Raw genomic sequence first — 8,506 nt, 5'->3', positions numbered from 1 at the left:
TCCTTGTGTTGCCCCTATATTTGTCCACACAGCTTCCTGGGGCACTGGTACACCCCAGGCCAGTCCACCTCAGTGTCTCACCCATTCACATCAGTCCTGATAATTATTTCCCCTTCAAATTCACAACTGACACAATCTGGAAAAAAAAAGAAATGGTAACAGTAATCATAACAGAAAATAATCATTCAATCATTCACTGACAGAATATAATAATAATAATAATAATAATGGGCTCCTACACTCCTCATGGGGCAATGTAGGACTGGATGATGGATGGATGGACGGAATAATAATAATGATGATAATACTGTAATAATAATAATAATAATAATAATAATAATAATAATAACAACAATAATAATAATAATAATCTATCTATCTATCTATTGCCAGACGCCATAATCCCGCACGGGGTGGCTATTTGACTCTGAGTTATTTGTTTTACAGGGAGGGGCACTAACCCTCCACCAACCCACTTGACACGTAGGGAGCACGTATGGTTTGGTTATATGGTTACCACCCAGTGCTGTAAATGGTTTCTTGGTTTACAGGAAACCATTTGGCTTGTCACTCAATGTAAAGCCACCTGTAATGGAAAGAAAAGCAATAAGTAGTGAGAGAAAAGGTGGGAGAAATAGGAAGACAGGAGGGCAGGCACAGAAAAGAATGATAAAGGCTAAGGAAGAAGTAGGCAGCACTACATCAAGTGAGTGGATGATGGTTGCCACCACCTACCACTATAATAATAATAATAATAAAAATAATGGCTGGGAGAGGGAGGGAGGTGAGAAGACAGGAAGAAATCAGTAGGACAGAAGTTGTGGAAGCAATGAAGAAAGTTAAATTGGGGAAAGCCCCAGGAATTGATGGAGTGTGTGGTGAAATGCTGAAGCATGGGGGAGTGATAGTAGTAGAATGGATGTGGAAGATGTACAGATTGGCCTGGGTGGAAGGTAGAGTCCCAGAAGATTGGAAGTTAGGTATAATTATTCCCTTGTACAAAGGAAAAAGGGAAAAAGAAGTGTGTGGTAAACATAGGGGCATTTGTCTTCTTAATGTAATAGGAAAAGTGTATGGTAGGATACTTACTGACAGAGTTAGGGAAATAACAGAGGAATTAGTTGGAGAAGAACAGGGAGGCTTTAGGAAGGGAAGAGGTTCTGTAGATCAGATATTCATTCTTGAATCTTTAGTGGAAAAGTTTCTAGAGAAGGGAAAGAAGTTGTATGCAGCTTTCATGGATGTGGAGAAAGCATATGACAGGGTGGATAGACAAGGATTGTGGAAAGTGTTAAGAATATATGGAGTTGATGGGATGTTGTTGAATGCTGTGATGAGTATGTATGACGGTGCTAAGGCTGCAGTGCGTATCGATGGTGAACTGAGTGAATTTTTCAGGGTTGGGTTGAAACAGGGATGTGTCATGTCTCCAAGGTTGTTCAAGCTGTACGGTACATGGATGGGGTACTAAAAGAGATACAAGGTAAGGCAGTGGATGTTGGAGTGGCCCTAGTGAGAGAGGGTAGTGTTTGGAAACTCCCTGTACTGTTGTTTGCAGATGATACTGTGTTGTTAAGTGAAGATGAAGGGGAGCTGCAAGACTTGGTAGGTGAGTTTGGGAAAGTGTGTAAGAAATGGAATCTAAAGGTGAATGTAGAGAAGAATAAAGTGATGGTCTTTAAGAGAGGTGAAGTCAGAGAATGTACAGTAGAGTGAGGTTGGATGGTGAGGAAATGGAAAATGTGAGTGCGTTTAAGTACTTGGGGAGTGTGATGAGTAAGGATGGAAGTTTGGAGGGTGAAGTGCTTGAAAGGGCACAACAAGGAAGAAAGGTTGCTGGTTACTTGAAAGCAGTGATAAGAAACAGAGAAGTGAGCATGGAAGTGAAAAAGTTACTACATGACAGTATTGTGATACCAACTCTGATGTATGGAAGTGAAGCTTGGATGTTGTCGGAAGGACACAAGTCAGGAGTGAGAGCAGTGGAAATGAGTTATTTAAGAGGAGCCTGTGGAGTCACATGGAGAGACAGGCTGACAAATGAGGATATAAAGGAGCGTTGTGGTGTGGACGTGAATGTGATAGGAAGCGTTAGGAGGAACGCAATGAGGTGGTTTGGCCATGTGGAGAGGATGGAGGGTGAGAGACTGATGAGGAGAGTGTACGTGAGTGAGGTGGAGGGGGGGAGAGAGAGTGGGAGGCTGAGGATGAGATGAAGGGATGGAGTGGAGAAGTATATGATAGAGGGGGATGTGAGCTGGGAGCAGGGCAGTGAAATGGCGGGGGACAGGGCGATGTGGAGGCAATTTGTTTGCGGCCACCCCGTACGGGATTAAGGCGTCTGGCAATAGATAGATAGATAGATAGATATAATAATAATAACAATAATAATATAATAATAATAATAAATACAGTACTACCAGTACTATCACTACTACTACTAATAGCAAAGACCAATACAAGTGCAGTACATACTGTAATATAGCTAGGCTATGCAGTAAATTCAGAGTTGCATCAGATTTTCAGTTTAATTTTTACTACTGTTCCTAACTCATTCATATCAGTCTTGTGGTTTACATTCCTTTCCAGTTCACAGGCAACACAAACGGAAATGAAAAAATAAATGTGTTGCAATTTCTCCTCCTCCTCCTCCTCCTTATCATCATCATCATCATCATCATATCATCATCATCATCATCATCATCATCATGAACACAGGGGTCCAGGGCAAGACCATCCTTTACAAGCATTCAAGGCAAGACAACAACTTGCTCACTCGGCAATATTTTGTGGGCAATAAACCTTTACCTATCACCAAATGAATTTACATCCGTATGGGCCCGTACAATACTCATGCAAATTTTCAAGTTAAATTTTTCACCATGATGACATCTGTGTTTGCTCCTGCCACCTGGAATCAATTTTCTTATATCTTGAGATGGACCTTTCACAATAATAGGGTTAGATACAGTTTCCACTAATCCCTTTCCTATGACGACCACCAACATTTTATTCCTGTCTTCTTCAAACTATTACCAGGTATTTTTAAGCTTGAGATCAGGTTACACTTCCTGTCTTTGATATTAGTTTTGCCCCACTGAAATAAGTTTGCTACATCTCAAAAGCTATAACAAAGTAGATACAGTACTAAATAACATGAGTCACATATTCATCAGAGTGAAATTATAAAAAATATGGATATATTCTAAGGACAGGTCAGATATACGCAAAATACACTAAAATGTAGCTAATAAATAAATACTGTAAGTAAATAAATAAATACCAGTATAATGAAATAAACTTAAACATTAAAAAATAAACAAATATAAAAGTTTTCAGGTTAAAAATGTGCACACAATTGAAACAAATAATCATCAACGGCCATACCACGTTGAGTACACCGCTTCCCTTCCGATCAGCGAAGTTAAGCAACGTTGGGTCTGGTTAGTACTTGGATGGGTGACCGCCTGGGAACACCAGATGCTGTTGGCATCCCTACGTGTCAAGTGGGGTTGGTGGAGGATTAGTGCCCCTCCCTGTAAAACAATTAACTCTAAGCCCTTGACCACCCCGTTTGGGATACATGGCGTCTGGCAATGAATCATTAAAACTCTATCTACAATAAGATATAGAGCTGAATTATAGGACACAAAGCTTTACTTAATACTGTATTTACCATGGCCAATGCAACAAAAACCACCAATATAATTAAGACAAATGTGGGACTAAACCTCCAACAGTAATCTCTCACAGATGTTGACAGCTGATAAAGAGGATTAAGTTTTATCATAGTGTAATTCATTTCTGATACCCAAATTCCACTGAAGTTACTAATATGATAACAAGGCTAGGGATGAAGTATGCTGCTTTCACAGTTCAGTTAGATCCCCAGTAAACTTGGTTTTTATGTAAAAATGATGAGGCTCTTTACTTAATAATAGTAAAAATTATGCATTTTTGCAAATTTTTATACCTACAGCATTACTCTGAGAGTCAAATTATATAATGAAAATACCCCAGACAAAGTGATGGCCTAGCACAGTTTTGATCTCAGGAATTGACTGTTTTAATGCCATCAAGAGATGCATGCTGTTCATCTACCCTCAAATGTACTGAACCACAGTAGCCTAGCCTCAGCCCTACACCTCAAATGGGGTTACATGGAACTGGTTTTGAAGTTAATCTTCACCTACCCAGTAGCCTTACCAGATGGCACTTAAGACATACAGTGAGAGGCTACCATACTTCTAAGATGAATAAAATGGCTTAGCACTACTGTAACACAAATAAAGCAGTTCGGATTTAAGTCACAGTTAACTTAGAGAGTTATTTATTTATTTTTTTTTTAAGCAGTTCAGATTTACGTCACAATAAACTCTGAGGGGTAATGGGCAAAGTTTTCAATTCAGAGATGATGACAGGCCATTTAACTGAAAAATGTTGTCCAATGGTACTAAGGTCCACTCTTGCTTGTTTAGGAGGCTCCCAAGCACTTCTTCCTTACCAGTTCATTTATCTGGTAGGCAGTATTTTCTTGTGTTAAATACCCTCCTTGTCACCCTGTCCCCTGTCATTTCACTGCCCTCCCCCAACCTCATACCCCTTACTCAAACATGGTATCTTCCCACTCCATCCCTCCACCTCATCCTTGGCCTCCCCCTCCTTCTCCCTCCATCCAATAATAATAGTAACAGTAAATAAACAAGGGGTATGACTGTCCCAAACTACATTAATAGCAAGTTAAATCATAAGTTATAATACAATGCCTGGTTAATTAAGTATCCGGTATAACACTGACATTCTGGGTTGGGTCAGATTAGGCTAAGTATCAATCAATAATGTCTGGGGAAAGAATTATAGAGAACTTATCCCAATTTATAATTTTTTTTCATTCATTCATTGCCAGACGCCATGTATCCCAAACGGGGTGGCCAAGGGTTTAGAGTTAATTGTTTTACAGGAAGGGGCACTAATCCTCCACCAACCCCACGTGACACATACATTCTAATAAACCTAACTCATTCTAACCTCGCCTAACCAAGGGTGTGTCTACGGCTAATCAATCTACCCACCACTCAACAGGCTCAGAACTGGAAAAGAACCCGAGAGAAAATATATCCAACAAAAATTCTCAGTCTGTTCTACTCTTTTGGTATGTGTGTCCTGTCTAGCAGCAGAAAAAAAAAAATTACCAAAGGTTAATGGGTGATATAAAGCACCATTTCATTATGTTCAGGAGAAGAATAACAAATCCTAAAGAAGTATTATTTCCAATCTATAACTTACCTCCACTTAATATAAGTGCAAAAATAAATAACTTGGGATATCTATTGTTGGTGATGGGTACAGATGTGAACACAATCACTTCATTATGCTCTGAAGGAGAAAATATTATCTCAACAGAATAGATGCAAGGAATTTTAAAATAGGGTGGCCATGGGGGCAGCTTAACCCACTTTTGCCACAGACCAAGAAAAACTGTTCATGGGATCTGAAGATATTCCCCTGAAAATTTGGGGTGGGGATGCCACTGGACCCCAGAAAAAATGTCTATCTATTTCCAATCTACCCACTGTCTATTTCCAATGCTTTGGCCGTGTACCCCAGCTAACTTACACAAAGACAAAATATAGTTTTCTGTAATCTATGAGCCTTAGGACTCCAGTTACAATACACCCACTTCTTTATGCTGGGGAGGAGAAAGAGGGTAGCCAATAAAATTTTATAATTCCCAACTGGCCTATTTTCACTGCTTTAGCCATGTACTCCAGCTAACTCAAAGGCAATATACAATTTTCTGCCACATACAGTATATGCCTTGATCGAGTTATTGGCTAATACACTCACTTCACTAACTTACGCCCCGAGGGAGAACGAGATGATCCATGAATAAATACATGATTTATATAACAAATCCCCATCTGGCGCATTTCAGAATAAATAGTTTGAGATTTATATTGTCGGTAATGGATAAAGATTAAATGTAAAAGTGTACAAATTCACTTACTTCATTACGCGGGGGAGGGGGAAAGATGATCCTACCGTAGAATAAATATATATATATATTAATTTCCCATCTACCTTATTTCCACTGCTTTAACCATACACCTCGTCTGACTCACCACTGGTCTGCTCATATGGCGTAACTCGGGTGTGCCCTGGGTAGGCGAGGGTTGAGTGACCTGCTAGTAAATTATCCCCCTGGCACCTCGCCCTTATTGAGTCAAAAACAATAACAACAATGGCGTACAGCGGCCATCTTGACTTTGACAAGGGCGCCATTTTTAAATCGCTTAGGGTGGACTTGTTTTTGTTTATATCGTTGCTCGCGATTTAAAGCAAATAATTAGTGTTGGTATAGGATATTCTCTCTCTCTCTCTCTCTCTCTCTCTCTCTGTTTCTGTCTGTCTGTCTGTCTGTCTGTCTGTCTCTCTCTCTCTCTCTCTCTCTCTCTCTCTCTCTCTCTCTCTCTCTCTCTCTCTCTCTCTCTCACACACACACAAATACACATGAAGGGCGATTGTATGAATGGCGCTTGTCTATATCATCAAGCGTACTGTACTATCGAGAGTGAAATTCAAACCTGGAAATTATCCTGCCACAGTCTGGGATCGGGCTCATCGAACTCTAGCCTATCAGACAGCGCTTCTCTCTGATGACCTCCCTCGTTTACAACCCCCTACCCCGTCTTTCCGATTCGGGTAGTGTGAACAGGACATTATATAATATAAAGAGTGACACAGGTGTGAAGGATACCCACAGATAACCCTCAATCACAGGTGAGAAGGACACCCACAGATAACCCTCTATCACTGGTTACGTATGTTTTCCTGTTGGGGGAATCCTAATATCGTTATATATAGCAGCAAACACACTTATCGATACGATGGGAGGATGGCGGGGTCGGGGAGAAAGGGTTCACTTCCGGTAAAGGGTCGTATTTTAGTCACCGACACTGGTGATTTCCTAACACTTCAATTTTAACGATTTACTTTATAAAATAATCCTTATTTTCTTGTCTATTATTTATTAGGTGCGGGAAAAGGGATGGGTCTATTATAATGTGGCAGGAGTAAACCAGCTCTGCTGTCGGGCCCTGCTGCGGTTGTCACTGATTGCACTGCGCAGTTGACCCTTGTGCGGTGTGATGCGGTGAGGATCTGTCCCTTCTCCCCTTTGGGGCTAAGATGCGAATGAATGTGTTTGAATGGATGAGTAAATGGGGAGTGTGTCATCTTGTCTCGGCTACCTCCCTTTCCTTGGGGGAAGCAGCCTAGGTATAGAGATAGATGTTCACACACACACACACACACACACACACACACACACACACACTACCGCTCGCTGGCGCAGTGGTAACGTTCTCGCTTGCCATCTGGTAGACGGGAGTTCGCGCCTCGCTCTGGTTGCGAAAAGTTTCACTGACGAAGTGGGTGGTTACTGTCCCCCTGGAGCAAGGGGACGGGTGTGTGGGTGTGTGAAGGTCACAGCCTTGCCCTTAGATCGGACTATATGAGCTCTCAGCTCCCTTCCGGGAGGGTGAAATGCTGACGATCACGACCATCAAGTGATCCTGACCGACCCGGTGAATTACACACACACACACACACAGGAGGAACAAAAAATACGAGAGGGATACCGTTAATAAAAACAAGAAAAAATCCAAACTGTACTACAGGTTTGTTAATAGTAAAATGAAAACAAGAACCACATAGTACGACGTGAGAGATGGTTGTAATACATGAAAAAGAAGAGGAAATTTGTAACACAATGAATGAAAGACTGCAGTCAGTATTTGTGACAGGAGAGGAATTCCCAGAACCTGTAATAGAGATGCAACCCCCGGAAATTGGAAACAGTAGTAGTTGTGAGAAATGAGACTGTTCGGTTGATGAAGGATATAAATGTGAGGAAGGCAATGGGACCAGATGAAGTAGCTGGTTGACTCTTGAAAGAACGTGCAGTCCAGTTAGTGAGGCCTATCCATGATATTATAAGGTTTTCCATAGAAAGTGGAGTGGTACCTATTGAATGGAAAAGAGCAAATATAGTTCCGATTTATAAAAGTGGTGACAGGGAGGACCCGCTTAACCACGGACCGTCTATAGTCTACAGACTATGTGAAAATCTCTTTAGAAAAAGATGGATAAATTCCTTGAAGGGCATATGATAATAAGGTTCAAGCAATTTGGATTTAGAGAAGGGTCGTCTTGTGTTATGAACCTGTTGAGCTTCTATAGTAGAGTGAGACATTCTTCAAGAAAGGGAGGGATGGGTAGACTGTATTTACCTGGATTTAAAGGAGGCTTTTGACAGAGTGTCACACAGATGATTATCACGGAAACTGAAAACCTGTGGAGGTGTACATGGGATATTGCTGAAATAGATGGGAAATTATTTGATAAGAAGGCAGATGAGAACAGTCATAAGAGACAAGTTTTCCCAGTGGATAAAGGTAACCAATGGAGTGCCCCAGGGTTCGGTGTTGGCCCCAGTCATGTTCTT

At 41.0% G+C, this 8,506-nt stretch overlaps 1 non-coding gene across 1 annotated transcript; it reads left to right on the top strand.

Annotated features, from left to right (window-relative positions):
- Nucleotides 1–3,373: 3,373 nt before the first annotated feature.
- LOC145397698 (5S ribosomal RNA) lies at nt 3,374–3,492 on the top strand. The gene has a single exon (XR_013897012.1). It is a non-coding gene; the product is annotated as a 5S ribosomal RNA (ribosomal RNA).
- The last annotated feature ends 5,014 nt before the right edge of the window (nt 3,493–8,506 follow it).

This window comes from Coenobita brevimanus, chromosome 42, assembly GCF_032717465.1.
Source record: "Coenobita brevimanus isolate Jiangsu-jjx chromosome 42, ASM3271746v2, whole genome shotgun sequence".
Taxonomy (NCBI): Eukaryota; Metazoa; Arthropoda; class Malacostraca; order Decapoda; family Coenobitidae; genus Coenobita; species Coenobita brevimanus.
Note: the sequence above shows the minus strand (reverse complement) of the source record. Positions and strands in the feature narration are given on the sequence as shown.